The sequence below is a fragment of the Diorhabda sublineata genome, unplaced genomic scaffold (genome assembly GCF_026230105.1).
Source record: "Diorhabda sublineata isolate icDioSubl1.1 unplaced genomic scaffold, icDioSubl1.1 Dsub_69, whole genome shotgun sequence".
NCBI classification, from domain to species: Eukaryota; Metazoa; Arthropoda; class Insecta; order Coleoptera; family Chrysomelidae; genus Diorhabda; species Diorhabda sublineata.
Window position 1 is genome coordinate 3,240 of NW_026614292.1, and position 16,074 is coordinate 19,313.

The 16,074-nt window shown below is 44.4% G+C and overlaps 2 non-coding genes across 2 annotated transcripts; both read left to right on the top strand.

The window, feature by feature from the left end:
• Positions 1-9,469: 9,469 nt before the first annotated feature.
• LOC130452308 (small subunit ribosomal RNA) lies at positions 9,470-11,391 on the top strand. Its single transcript, XR_008910935.1, has one exon. It is a non-coding gene; the product is annotated as a small subunit ribosomal RNA (ribosomal RNA).
• Positions 11,392-12,551: 1,160 nt separating this feature from the next.
• LOC130452303 (5.8S ribosomal RNA) lies at positions 12,552-12,707 on the top strand. Its single transcript, XR_008910930.1, has one exon. It is a non-coding gene; the product is annotated as a 5.8S ribosomal RNA (ribosomal RNA).
• The last annotated feature ends 3,367 nt before the right edge of the window (positions 12,708-16,074 follow it).

A 16,074-nucleotide genomic window follows, 5' to 3' on the forward strand; every position in this document is an offset into this window, starting at 1 on the left:
TAAACACGGTTTTATAGACACTAGCGCCCTCTGCCGGCCTGAAGCCACGCTTAACACGGTTTTATACACACTAGCGCCACCTGCCGGCCAGAAGACAAACTAAACACGGTTTTATAGACACTAGCGCCCTCTGCCAGCCAGACGCCAAACTTGACACGAATTTACAGACACTAGCGCCCTCTGCCGGCCAGAAGACAAACTAAACACGGTTTTATAGACACTAGCGCCCTCTGCCGGCCAGACGCCAAACTTGACACGAATTTACAGACACTAGCGCCACCTGCCGGCCAGAAGCCACACTTAACACGGTTTTATAGACACTAGCGCCCTCTGCCGGCCAGGCGCCAAACTTGCACGAATTCACAGACACTAGCGCCACCTGCCGGCCAGAAGCCACACTTAACACGGTTTTATAGACACTAGTGCCCTCTACCGGCCAGACGCCAAACTTGACACGAATTTACAGACACTAGCGCCACCTGCCGGCCAGAAGCCACACTTAACACGGTTTTATAGACACTAGCGCCCTCTGCCGGCCAGGCGCGAAACTTGCACGAATTCACAGACACTAGCGCCACCTGCCGGCCAGAAGCCACACTTAACACGAATTTACAGACACTAGCGCCACCTGCCGGCCAGAAGACAAACTAAACACGGTTTTATAGACACTAGCGCCCTCTGCCGGCCAGGCGCCAAACTTGACACGAATTTACAGACACTAGCGCCCTCTGCCGGCCAGAAGCCACACTTAACACGGTTTTATAGACACTAGTGCCCTCTACCGGCCAGACGCCAAACTTGACACGAATTTACAGACACTAGCGCCACCTGCCGGCCAGAAGCCACACTTAACACGGTTTTATAGACACTAGCGCCCTCTGCCGGCCAGGCGCCAAACTTGACACGAATTTACAGACACTAGCGCCCTCTGCCGGCCAGAAGCCACACTTAACACGGTTTTATAGACACTAGTGCCCTCTACCGGCCAGACGCCAAACTTGACACGAATTTACAGACACTAGCGCCACCTGCCGGCCAGAAGCCACACTTAACACGGTTTTATAGACACTAGCGCCCTCTGCCGGCCAGGCGCCAAACTTGACACGGTTTTTTTTTTTCGATGTTATTACTATTTCATACAACTTTTATATGTTACACCTCGACAAGTTCTTATATCCTACCGGCCAGAAGAAAAACTAAACACGGTTTTATAGACACTAGCGCCACCTGCCGGCAAGAAGACAAACTAAACACGGTTTTATAGACACTAGCGCCCTCTGCCGGCCTGAAGCCACGCTTAACACGGTTTTATACACACTAGCGCCACCTGCCGGCCAGAAGACAAACTAAACACGGTTTTATAGACACTAGCGCCCTCTGCCAGCCAGACGCCAAACTTGACACGAATTTACAGACACTAGCGCCCTCTGCCGGCCAGAAGACAAACTAAACACGGTTTTATAGACACTAGCGCCCTCTGCCGGCCAGGCGCCAAACTTGCACGAATTCACAGACACTAGCGCCACCTGCCGGCCAGAAGCCACACTTAACACGGTTTTATAGACACTAGCGCCCTCTGCCGGCCAGAAGACAAACTAAACACGGTTTTATAGACACTAGCGCCCTCTGCCGGCCAGGCGCCAAACTTGACACGAATTTACAGACACTAGCGCCACCTGCCGGCCAGAAGCCACACTTAACACGGTTTTATAGACACTAGCGCCCTCTGCCGGCCAGGCGCCAAACTTGCACGAATTCACAGACACTAGCGCCACCTGCCGGCCAGAAGCCACACTTAACACGGTTTTATAGACACTAGCGCCCTCTGCCGGCCAGAAGACAAACTAAACACGGTTTTATAGACACTAGCGCCACCTGCCGGCCAGAAGCCACACTTAACACGGTTTTATAGACACTAGCGCCCTCTGCCGGCCAGGCGCCAAACTTGACACGGTTTTTTTTTTTCGATGTTATTACTATTTCATACAACTTTTATATGTTACACCTCGACAAGTTCTTATATCCTACCGGCCAGAAGAAAAACTAAACACGGTTTTATAGACACTAGCGCCACCTGCCGGCAAGAAGACAAACTAAACACGGTTTTATAGACACTAGCGCCCTCTGCCGGCCTGAAGCCACGCTTAACACGGTTTTATACACACTAGCGCCACCTGCCGGCCAGAAGACAAACTAAACACGGTTTTATAGACACTAGCGCCCTCTGCCAGCCAGACGCCAAACTTGACACGAATTTACAGACACTAGCGCCCTCTGCCGGCCAGAAGACAAACTAAACACGGTTTTATAGACACTAGCGCCCTCTGCCGGCCAGACGCCAAACTTGACACGAATTTACAGACACTAGCGCCACCTGCCGGCCAGAAGCCACACTTAACACGGTTTTATAGACACTAGCGCCCTCTGCCGGCCAGGCGCCAAACTTGCACGAATTCACAGACACTAGCGCCACCTGCCGGCCAGAAGCCACACTTAACACGGTTTTATAGACACTAGTGCCCTCTACCGGCCAGACGCCAAACTTGACACGAATTTACAGACACTAGCGCCACCTGCCGGCCAGAAGCCACACTTAACACGGTTTTATAGACACTAGCGCCCTCTGCCGGCCAGGCGCGAAACTTGCACGAATTCACAGACACTAGCGCCACCTGCCGGCCAGAAGCCACACTTAACACGAATTTACAGACACTAGCGCCACCTGCCGGCCAGAAGACAAACTAAACACGGTTTTATAGACACTAGCGCCCTCTGCCGGCCAGGCGCCAAACTTGACACGAATTTACAGACACTAGCGCCCTCTGCCGGCCAGAAGCCACACTTAACACGGTTTTATAGACACTAGTGCCCTCTACCGGCCAGACGCCAAACTTGACACGAATTTACAGACACTAGCGCCACCTGCCGGCCAGAAGCCACACTTAACACGGTTTTATAGACACTAGCGCCCTCTGCCGGCCAGGCGCCAAACTTGACACGGTTTTTTTTTTTCGATGTTATTACTATTTCATACAACTTTTATATGTTACACCTCGACAAGTTCTTATATCCTACCGGCCAGAAGAAAAACTAAACACGGTTTTATAGACACTAGCGCCACCTGCCGGCAAGAAGACAAACTAAACACGGTTTTATAGACACTAGCGCCCTCTGCCGGCCTGAAGCCACGCTTAACACGGTTTTATACACACTAGCGCCACCTGCCGGCCAGAAGACAAACTAAACACGGTTTTATAGACACTAGCGCCCTCTGCCAGCCAGACGCCAAACTTGACACGAATTTACAGACACTAGCGCCCTCTGCCGGCCAGAAGACAAACTAAACACGGTTTTATAGATACTAGCGCCCTCTGCCGGCCAGACGCCAAACTTGACACGAATTTACAGACACTAGCGCCACCTGCCGGCCAGAAGCCACACTTAACACGGTTTTATAGACACTAGCGCCCTCTGCCGGCCAGGCGCCAAACTTGCACGAATTCACAGACACTAGCGCCACCTGCCGGCCAGAAGCCACACTTAACACGGTTTTATAGACACTAGCGCCCTCTGCCGGCCAGAAGACAAACTAAACACGGTTTTATAGACACTAGCGCCACCTGCCGGCCAGAAGCCACACTTAACACGGTTTTATAGACACTAGCGCCCTCTGCCGGCCAGGCGCCAAACTTGACACGGTTTTTTTTTTTCGATGTTATTACTATTTCATACAACTTTTATATGTTACACCTCGACAAGTTCTTATATCCTACCGGCCAGAAGAAAAACTAAACACGGTTTTATAGACACTAGCGCCACCTGCCGGCAAGAAGACAAACTAAACACGGTTTTATAGACACTAGCGCCCTCTGCCGGCCTGAAGCCACGCTTAACACGGTTTTATACACACTAGCGCCACCTGCCGGCCAGAAGACAAACTAAACACGGTTTTATAGACACTAGCGCCCTCTGCCAGCCAGACGCCAAACTTGACACGAATTTACAGACACTAGCGCCCTCTGCCGGCCAGAAGACAAACTAAACACGGTTTTATAGACACTAGCGCCCTCTGCCGGCCAGACGCCAAACTTGACACGAATTTACAGACACTAGCGCCACCTGCCGGCCAGAAGCCACACTTAACACGGTTTTATAGACACTAGCGCCCTCTGCCGGCCAGGCGCCAAACTTGCACGAATTCACAGACACTAGCGCCACCTGCCGGCCAGAAGCCACACTTAACACGGTTTTATAGACACTAGCGCCCTCTGCCGGCCAGGCGCCAAACTTGACACGAATTTACAGACACTAGCGCCACCTGCCGGCCAGAAGCCACACTTAACACGGTTTTATAGACACTAGCGCCCTCTGCCGGCCAGACGCCAAACTTAACACGAATTTACAGACACTAGCGCCCTCTGCCGGCCAGAAGCCACACTTAACACGGTTTTATAGACACTAGTGCCCTCTACCGGCCAGACGCCAAACTTGACACGAATTTACAGACACTAGCGCCACCTGCCGGCCAGAAGCCACACTTAACACGGTTTTATAGACACTAGCGCCCTCTGCCGGCCAGGCGCCAAACTTGACACGGTTTTTTTTTTTCGATGTTATTACTATTTCATACAACTTTTATATGTTACACCTCGACAAGTTCTTATATCCTACCGGCCAGAAGAAAAACTAAACACGGTTTTATAGACACTAGCGCCACCTGCCGGCAAGAAGACAAACTAAACACGGTTTTATAGACACTAGCGCCCTCTGCCGGCCTGAAGCCACGCTTAACACGGTTTTATACACACTAGCGCCACCTGCCGGCCAGAAGACAAACTAAACACGGTTTTATAGACACTAGCGCCCTCTGCCAGCCAGACGCCAAACTTGACACGAATTTACAGACACTAGCGCCCTCTGCCGGCCAGAAGACAAACTAAACACGGTTTTATAGACACTAGCGCCCTCTGCCGGCCAGACGCCAAACTTGACACGAATTTACAGACACTAGCGCCACCTGCCGGCCAGAAGCCACACTTAACACGGTTTTATAGACACTAGCGCCCTCTGCCGGCCAGGCGCCAAACTTGCACGAATTCACAGACACTAGCGCCACCTGCCGGCCAGAAGCCACACTTAACACGGTTTTATAGACACTAGCGCCCTCTGCCGGCCAGAAGACAAACTAAACACGGTTTTATAGACACTAGCGCCCTCTGCCGGCCAGGCGCCAAACTTGACACGAATTTACAGACACTAGCGCCACCTGCCGGCCAGAAGCCACACTTAACACGGTTTTATAGACACTAGCGCCCTCTGCCGGCCAGGCGCCAAACTTGACACGAATTTACAGACACTAGCGCCCTCTGCCGGCCAGAAGCCACACTTAACACGGTTTTATAGACACTAGTGCCCTCTACCGGCCAGACGCCAAACTTGACACGAATTTACAGACACTAGCGCCACCTGCCGGCCAGAAGCCACACTTAACACGGTTTTATAGACACTAGCGCCCTCTGCCGGCCAGGCGCCAAACTTGACACGGTTTTTTTTTTTCGATGTTATTACTATTTCATACAACTTTTATATGTTACACCTCGACAAGTTCTTATATCCTACCGGCCAGAAGAAAAACTAAACACGGTTTTATAGACACTAGCGCCACCTGCCGGCAAGAAGACAAACTAAACACGGTTTTATAGACACTAGCGCCCTCTGCCGGCCTGAAGCCACGCTTAACACGGTTTTATACACACTAGCGCCACCTGCCGGCCAGAAGACAAACTAAACACGGTTTTATAGACACTAGCGCCCTCTGCCAGCCAGACGCCAAACTTGACACGAATTTACAGACACTAGCGCCCTCTGCCGGCCAGAAGACAAACTAAACACGGTTTTATAGACACTAGCGCCCTCTGCCGGCCAGGCGCCAAACTTGCACGAATTCACAGACACTAGCGCCACCTGCCGGCCAGAAGCCACACTTAACACGGTTTTATAGACACTAGCGCCCTCTGCCGGCCAGAAGACAAACTAAACACGGTTTTATAGACACTAGCGCCCTCTGCCGGCCAGGCGCCAAACTTGACACGAATTTACAGACACTAGCGCCACCTGCCGGCCAGAAGCCACACTTAACACGGTTTTATAGACACTAGCGCCCTCTGCCGGCCAGGCGCCAAACTTGCACGAATTCACAGACACTAGCGCCACCTGCCGGCCAGAAGCCACACTTAACACGGTTTTATAGACACTAGCGCCCTCTGCCGGCCAGAAGACAAACTAAACACGGTTTTATAGACACTAGCGCCCTCTGCCGGCCAGGCGCCAAACTTGACACGGTTTTATAGACACTAGCGCCACCTGCCGGCCAGAAGACAAACTTAACACGGTTTTATAGACACTAGCGCCCTCTGCCGGCCAGGCGCCAAACTTTCAATTTTCGCAATTCATCTTTTTCGACAAGTTCCTAAGTCGAGCGGAATAAAATTTCACAATAATTGTTTTTTATTATTATCACTAATTTTATACAACTTTTATATAATGCACCTCGGACGTTCATACATCGAGCGGTCATCTAATTTCATAATACTGTTTTCCGTTATTGTTAATACTTTTCATAACACTTTTATATAATATACCTCGAACGGCTCCTACATACAAAACATCTCCATTCAATTTTCGCAATTCATCTTTTTCGACAAGTTCTTATATCGAGCGGAATATAATTTCATACTACTTGTTTTTCATTATTATCACTAATTTAATACAACTTTTATATAATACATCTCGGACGTTCATACATCGAGCGGCGATCTAATTTCATAATACTTTTTTCCGTTATTGTTAATATTTTCATAGCACTTTTATATTATATACCTCGAACGGCTCCTACATAAAAAACAACTCCATTCAACTTTCACAATTCATCTTTTTCGACAAGTTCCTAAGTCGAGCGGAATATAATTTCATACTACTTGTTTTTCATTATTATCACTAATTTAATACAACTTTTATATAATACATCTCGGACGTTCATACATCGAGCGGCGATCTAATTTCATAATACTTTTTTCCGTTATTGTTAATATTTTCATAGCACTTTTATATAATATACCTCGAACGGCTCCTACATACAAAACATCTCCATTCAACTTTCACAATTCATCTTTTTCGACAAGTTCATATATTTAGGGAAAATCTCATTTCATAATACTTGTTTTTCATAATTATTACTATTTTCATACAACTTTTATATAATACATCTCGTACGTTCGTTCATCGAGCGGCGATCTAATTTCATAATACATTTTTTCCGTTATTGTCAATATTTTCCATAACACTTTTATATAATATACCTCGAACGGTTCCTACATACAAAACATCTCCATTCAACTTTTACAATTCATCTTTTTCGACAAGTTCATATATTTAGGGAAAATCTCATTTCATAATACTTGTTTTTCATAATTATTACTATTTTCATACAACTTTTATATAATACATCTCGTACGTTCGTTCATCGAGCGGCGATCTAATTTCATAATACATTTTTTCCGTTATTGTTAATATTTTCCATAACACTTTTATATAATATACCTCGAACGGTTCCTACATACAAAACATCTCCATTCAACTTTCACAATTCATCTTTTTCGACAAGTTCATATATTTAGGGAAAATCTCATTTCATAATACTTGTTTTTCATAATTATTACTATTTTCATACAACTTTTATATAATACATCTCGTACGTTCGTTCATCGAGCGGCGATCTTATTTCATAATACATTTTTTCCGTTATTGTCAATATTTTCCATAACACTTTTATATAATATACCTCGAACGGTTCCTACATACAAAACATCTCCATTCAACTTTCACAATTCATCTTTTTCGACAAGTTCATATATTTAGGGAAAATCTCATTTCATAATACTTGTTTTTCATAATTATTACTATTTTCATACAACTTTTATATAATACATCTCGTACGTTCGTTCATCGAGCGGCGATCTAATTTCATAATACATTTTTTCCGTTATTGTTAATATTTTCCATAACACTTTTATATAATATACCTCGAACGGCTCCTACATACAAAACATCTCCATTCAATTTTCGCAATTCATCTTTTTCGACAAGTTCTTATATCGAGCGGAATATAATTTCATACTACTTGTTTTTCATTATTATCACTAATTTAATACAACTTTTATATAATACATCTCGGACGTTCATACATCGAGCGGCGATCTAATTTCATAATACTTTTTTCCGTTATTGTTAATATTTTCATAGCACTTTTATATTATATACCTCGAACGGCTCCTACATAAAAAACAACTCCATTCAACTTTCACAATTCATCTTTTTCGACAAGTTCCTAAGTCGAGCGGAATATAATTTCATACTACTTGTTTTTCATTATTATCACTATTTTCATACAACTTTTATATAATACATCTCGTACGTTCGTACATCGAGCGGCAATCTAATTTCATAATACTTTTTTTCCGTTATTGTTAATATTTTCCATAACACTTTTACGTCTCGGACGGTATGAAGTTTCATAATACTTCTTTTTAATATTCATAATACATCTTTTATATATTTTCACTATACATCTTTATTAATGTTAATGTAGAAAGCGTACCGTTGTACAGCGCACATATATGTGTGGTGTATCGAAGTTGACGTCTCGTTAAATTTTAATGAACTCGTTATAATTTACGTAAAGACGTTGTATCGGTCATTCCACATTATAGTGGATTATATAGTTTTCTGAAAGGGTCCCCGTTCTCCTCCAATATATTATCGTATATTGCTAGCGGTTCCCTTTTTAGATATTATATCAATATATCCACAAATTAAATTATATATTGCGAGATCGCGAATTTAGCTAGCGTTTTACCGCGAGCGATTCATATGCGATCGTCTATAAAAATATATATAATAATATAACATTTATATTATTACACAAAATTGCGATAACTCTCATTATTCCGAGCGAGAATAAAAATTTCGTTCATTATTATCTAATTGTAAACCATGTCGCTTACAATCTAGCGAAGGGTAGAGATAATGTCGAAATTCTATTCCGGTCGACGTAATTATATCTTATTTAAAATATCATTTCGATTAAATTTTAGATAAATTTATAGTCGATTCGGTGAAAATTTTATGAAATATAAGAAAAATATATTATAATATATAAAGCGTGGCGCCGAAAATTATATATTTTCAATAATAAGCGCAGCAAACACCACGCAAACGAAAAAGTAAATAACAATGTGTTTATTATATACGAGAATATAGATGAATATAAAATATTATGTGTATAAATATAAAATATATGTAATATGAAAAAACGTCATCATAATTCTCATCCTCACATTATGTGGTGGATATTGTTATTAAAACTTTTTCGATAATAGTTTTATTATATATAAAATACACAAATAGTAGTTCCCTGGTTGATCCTGCCAGTAGTCATATGCTTGTCTCAAAGATTAAGCCATGCATGTCTCAGTACAAGCCAAATTAAGGTGAAACCGCGAAAGGCTCATTAAATCAGTTATGGTTCCTTAGATCGTACCCACATTTACTTGGATAACTGTGGTAATTCTAGAGCTAATACATGCAAACAGAGTTCCGACCGGAGACGGAAGGAGCGCTTTTATTAGATCAAAACCAATCGGTGGCGGGCTTGCTCGTCATCGTACAATTTGGTGACTCTGAATAACTTTTCGCTGATCGCACGGTCTCGCACCGGCGACGCATCTTTCAAATGTCTGCCTTATCAACTGTCGATGGTAGGTTCTGCGCCTACCATGGTTGTAACGGGTAACGGGGAATCAGGGTTCGATTCCGGAGAGGGAGCCTGAGAAACGGCTACCACATCCAAGGAAGGCAGCAGGCGCGCAAATTACCCACTCCCGGCACGGGGAGGTAGTGACGAAAAATAACGATACGGGACTCATCCGAGGCCCCGTAATCGGAATGAGTACACTCTAAACCCTTTAACGAGGATCAATTGGAGGGCAAGTCTGGTGCCAGCAGCCGCGGTAATTCCAGCTCCAATAGCGTATATTAAAGTTGTTGCGGTTAAAAAGCTCGTAGTCGAATCTGTGTCCCACGCCGCTGGTTCATCGTACGCGGTGTCAACTGGCGTGTCGTGGGACGTCCTGCCGGTGGGCTTAGCTCGCAAGGGCGGCCCAACTCAATCCCGCCGCGGTGCTCTTGACTGAGTGTCGAGGTGGGCCGGCACGTTTACTTTGAACAAATTAGAGTGCTTAAAGCAGGCCAAAATTTTGCCTGAATACTGTGTGCATGGAATAATGGAATAGGACCTCGGTTCTATTTTGTTGGTTTTCGGAACCCCGAGGTAATGATTAATAGGAACGGATGGGGGCATTCGTATTGCGACGTTAGAGGTGAAATTCTTGGATCGTCGCAAGACGGACAGAAGCGAAAGCATTTGCCAAAAACGCTTTCATTGATCAAGAACGAAAGTTAGAGGTTCGAAGGCGATCAGATACCGCCCTAGTTCTAACCATAAACGATGCCAGCTAGCGATCCGCCGACGTTCCTCCGATGACTCGGCGGGCAGCTTCCGGGAAACCAAAGCTTTTGGGTTCCGGGGGAAGTATGGTTGCAAAGCTGAAACTTAAAGGAATTGACGGAAGGGCACCACCAGGAGTGGAGCCTGCGGCTTAATTTGACTCAACACGGGAAACCTCACCAGGCCCGGACACCGGAAGGATTGACAGATTGAGAGCTCTTTCTTGATTCGGTGGGTGGTGGTGCATGGCCGTTCTTAGTTGGTGGAGCGATTTGTCTGGTTAATTCCGATAACGAACGAGACTCTAGCCTGCTAACTAGGCGTATTTCGACATCCCAAAGGCCCGTCGGTATTGAGTTTCGGCTCTTGCCGTTCGCGGTTTTTACTGTCGGCGTACAAATAATTCTTCTTAGAGGGACAGGCGGCTTCTAGCCGCACGAGATTGAGCAATAACAGGTCTGTGATGCCCTTAGATGTTCTGGGCCGCACGCGCGCTACACTGAAGGAATCAGCGTGTCCTCCCTGGCCGAGCGGCCCGGGTAACCCGCTGAACCTCCTTCGTGCTAGGGATTGGGGCTTGCAATTGTTCCCCATGAACGAGGAATTCCCAGTAAGCGCGAGTCATAAGCTCGCGTTGATTACGTCCCTGCCCTTTGTACACACCGCCCGTCGCTACTACCGATTGAATGATTTAGTGAGGTCTTCGGACTGAGCGCGGTGGCGTTTCGGCGTCGCCGATGCTTCGGAAAGATGACCAAACTTGATCATTTAGAGGAAGTAAAAGTCGTAACAAGGTTTCCGTAGGTGAACCTGCGGAAGGATCATTACAGAGTATTTGTTCGTTTTTAAACAAAAAATAAAAAAACGAAATCAAGTCTGTATTATTATATTATATATAATTGTGAAAGAAATTTTTCTTTTCTACAAAATAATCGAACTCTTCAAAAGAAAATTTATATATGATATAAATATATGATGTATATATATTGAAATTTTTTTTTTTTTTTTTTATAAAATTCGAACAAGTTTCGAATAATATTTAAAAAAAAAAAAGATAAATATATTTCATACGTCTATAAAATATATATCTACATATATAAATTTACAGTAAAAATAACGAAAAATTTTTATCATAGATTAGTAGAAGGAGTCGACGACGACGACGACGACGAACGACGATGACGACACAATAGTAGTAACAATATATTTTTATTATTATATATATATATATTAACGATTGACAGAACGATCATTAACAAAATTTCTTGTTAACTAAAAACGTTCTAATATAAAGAATCGTTATTATAATAAACGAAAAATATATAGATTATTGAAACGTCGTCTGTTGTTGTTGTTGTTGTTGTTGTCGTCGTGTGTGTCTGTCTTCTGTATTTTTATGGAGAAATTTTATTTCGTTTTTTTATTATTACATAAGTTTTTTATCGATCGAAGGTAATACAAAAAAATTTCGACAATATTATATGTGATGATGATTATGTGAGATGATAAGACATTTTCTTCATCCGGGTACCTAAACGAAACTTTTAAGCACGTGTCGATTCTTTCGATATGTATAAAAATTCGTTTTAGAAATAATATTTCACGTATTATTTCGAAGGTGTTCGAAGATTTACGCCCGACCGTGTCGAAATTTGTATAAAACTTTCAAGATTAAAAAACTTGTAATAATTAAGAGGAATATATCGTGCGAGATATCTGTCTATGCGCGCCTCGTTTGTAATAAAACATGTGCAGCGGTTAAAATTTATCGGATATTTTTAAGTACGATATTATAATTTCTCTAAAATTTATATATAATTACCATTTAATAAATAATATATATATATATATATATATATATATATTATATAAATGTCGTTAGATAATTCTATACGCGTATAAAATATTATAATATTATTATTAATTTAATAATCAAATATTAAAAATACGACGAATAGAATATGAGAAAACGACATAATAAAATGATTACCCTGAACGGTGAATCACTTGGCTCGTGGGTCGATGAAGAACGCAGCTAATTGCGCGTCAACTTGTGAACTGCAGGACACATGAACATCGACATTTCGAACGCACATTGCGGTCCTCGGATACTCGTTCCCGGACCACTCCTGACTGAGGGTCGTATCAATTTAAAAGACTGCTTAGAATTTAAAATTTTTCAATTTATTATAGAAAAATAAATGACTAAGCGTGTTGGATGTGTGAGACACAATAACGCACACTAAAAGAAAACACACGCACATACTATAAACTTGTGCGTATTTTTTTTTTGTGCGGCATCCTAAAATGCGAAAAGCAGCGTAAATTTTTTATAGAAAAAATTTGCGCAATTTTTGAACACAACGACGCTATTACTACCATAAATTGATCGTGTGTATTTTTATATGAAATACATAAAATTTGTTTGGTAGAGTTATATTTACGTATATATAGTCGATAAATAAGTGTATATATTATATATATTTAAAATGATAACGCGGTCGTCGTGTCCGAGAGAAATAATAAAGTTTCGAAGACTGGACGTCTGACCAGTGTTTTTTTTTATATCATTTATACTGTATCGACAAAATATATGATATATATATATATATATATATATATATATATATATATATGTATAACTTGCTCTGCCGCCTCTATAAATAAAAACAAATAATGTTATATTTCATATAATGTGATTAAACACACGTTTTTTTTTTGTGATATTTTAGCGAATTGTATTTAAATATTATAGATATATTATAATATATCGACCTCAGAGCAGGTGAGATTACCCGCTGAATTTAAGCATATTACTAAGCGGAGGAAAAGAAACTAACTAGGATTCCCTTAGTAGCTGCGAGCGAACAGGGAAAAGCCCAGCACCGAATCCCGTGGTCGATATCGGCCACCGGGAAATGTGGTGTTAGGGAGGATCCGTTTATCACGAGATCGTGCGGCGCGTCCAAGTCCTTCTTGAACGGGGCCACAGCCCATAGAGGGTGCCAGGCCCGTAGCGACCGTTGCCGATTGCGTGAGGATCTCTCCTGAGAGTCGGGTTGCTTGAGAGTGCAGCCCTAAGTGGGTGGTAAACTCCATCTAAGGCTAAATATGACCACGAGACCGATAGCGAACAAGTACCGTGAGGGAAAGTTGAAAAGCACTTTGAAGAGAGAGTTCAAGAGTACGTGAAACCGTTCAGGGGTAAACCTGAGAAACCCGAAAGGTCGAAAGAGGAAATTCATTCGCGTTTCGATAATTGAAGTTGAACGTTTGTATGACGGATATTGTTGTTGTTTCGGCAACACAATAAATCGCGTTTTACGTTTTTCTAATCGATATCGAACGCGTGCACTTTTCCTCTAGTAGGACGTCGTGATCCGTTGGGTGTCTGTTTAAGACTCGAGGTGGAGACCACTTGATTTTTTCATGCGGACCCTCGATATTCCGACAGACTCGCTCGACGGTACAAATATGGCGCGGGGCCGCTAAATTATAATTAGCGTTCGGCCCGTAGCAAGAGCGTTTCGTGTTTGACGGTAATCGGACATAATGCCGATTCTGTCCCGGAACGACTGTTGGTTACGGTGTTCTCGAACAGACCTCGTTTCGAAACGCCGATCAACGACGCTATCGATTTGGGTAATTTCAGGACCCGTCTTGAAACACGGACCAAGGAGTCTAGCATGTGCGCGAGTCATTGGGAAATAACTAAACCTAAAGGCGTAATGAAAGTAAAGGTTTACCTCGCGTAGACCAAGGGAGGATAAGCGATTTGCTTTTTTAATAAATTGGATCGCTTCGCACTCCCGGGGCGTCTCGTTCTCATTACGAGAAGAGGCGCACCAAGAGCGTACACGCTGGGACCCGAAAGATGGTGAACTATGCCTGGTCAGGACGAAGTCAGGGGAAACCCTGATGGAGGTCCGTAGCGATTCTGACGTGCAAATCGATCGTCGGAACTGGGTATAGGGGCGAAAGACTAATCGAACCATCTAGTAGCTGGTTCCCTCCGAAGTTTCCCTCAGGATAGCTGGCGCTCGTAGCGTACGAGTTTCATCCGGTAAAGCGAATGATTAGAGGCATTGGGGTCGAAACGACCTCAACCTATTCTCAAACTTTAAATGGGTGAGATCTCCGGCTTGCTCGAACTTATGAAGCCGCGAGACTCGAATCAGAGTGCCAAGTGGGCCATTTTTGGTAAGCAGAACTGGCGCTGTGGGATGAACCAAACGTCGAGTTAAAGCGCCAAAATCGACGCTTATGGGATACCATGAAAGGCGTTGGTAACTTAAGACAGCAGGACGGTGGCCATGGAAGTCGGAATCCGCCAAGGAGTGTGTAACAACTCACCTGCCGAAGTTACTAGCCCTGAAAATGGATGGCGCTGAAGCGTCGTGCTTATACTCGACCGTCAGCGGCATGTGCGGTTCGCGTTTTGCGCGCGACCATGAAGCTCTGACGAGTAGGAGGGTCGCGGCGGTGTGCGCAGAAGGATTGGCCGTGAGGCCGTCTGGAGCCGCCGTCGGTGCAGATCTTGGTGGTAGTAGCAAATACTCCAGCGAGGCCCTGGAGGACTGACGTGGAGAAGGGTTTCGTGTGAACAGCCGTTGCACACGAGTCAGTCGATCCTAAGCCCTAGGCGAAAGCCGATGTTGATGTGGTGTAGCTTTATTATTTACGTACGTACGTACGTGTGTACGTGTACACAAACACGTAAAAAGTTTGTACACACCCATCGGGCGAAAGGGAATCCGGTTCCTATTCCGGAACCCGGCAGCGGAACCGTCAAAAAGTCGGGCCCTCGCAAGAGAGTTCGTCGGGGTAACCCAAAAGGACCTGGAGACGCCGTCGGGAGATCCGGGAAGAGTTTTCTTTTCTGCATAAGCGTTCGAGTTCCATGGAATCCTCTAGCAGGGAGATATGGTTTGGAACGCGAAGAGCACCGCAGTTGCAGCGGTGTCCGGATCTTCCCCTCGGACCTTGAAAATCCAGGAGAGGGCCACGTGGAGGCTCGCGCCGGTTCGTACCCATATCCGCAGCAGGTCTCCAAGGTGAAGAGCCTCTAGTCGATAGAATAATGTAGGTAAGGGAAGTCGGCAAATTGGATCCGTAACTTCGGGATAAGGATTGGCTCTGAGGATCGGGGCGTGTCGGGCTTGGCGAGGAAGTGGGTCACGGCTGACGTGCCGGGCCTGGGCGAGGTGAAGTAATTGGAGCATCTCTCTCCTTCCTTCATGGTTGGAGTATTTGTGATGATTATGGATCCGAGTTCGGTCCCGTGCCTTGGCCTCCCGCGGAACCGTCTTGCTGCGAGGTTCCATATTACCTTAATCGGTATTTGGATATCCTCTTCGGCCGCCATTCAACGGTCAGCTCAGAACTGGCACGGACTAGGGGAATCCGACTGTCTAATTAAAACAAAGCATTGCGATGGCCCCAACGGGTGTTGACTCAATGTGATTTCTGCCCAGTGCTCTGAATGTCAAAGTGAAGAAATTCAAGCAAGC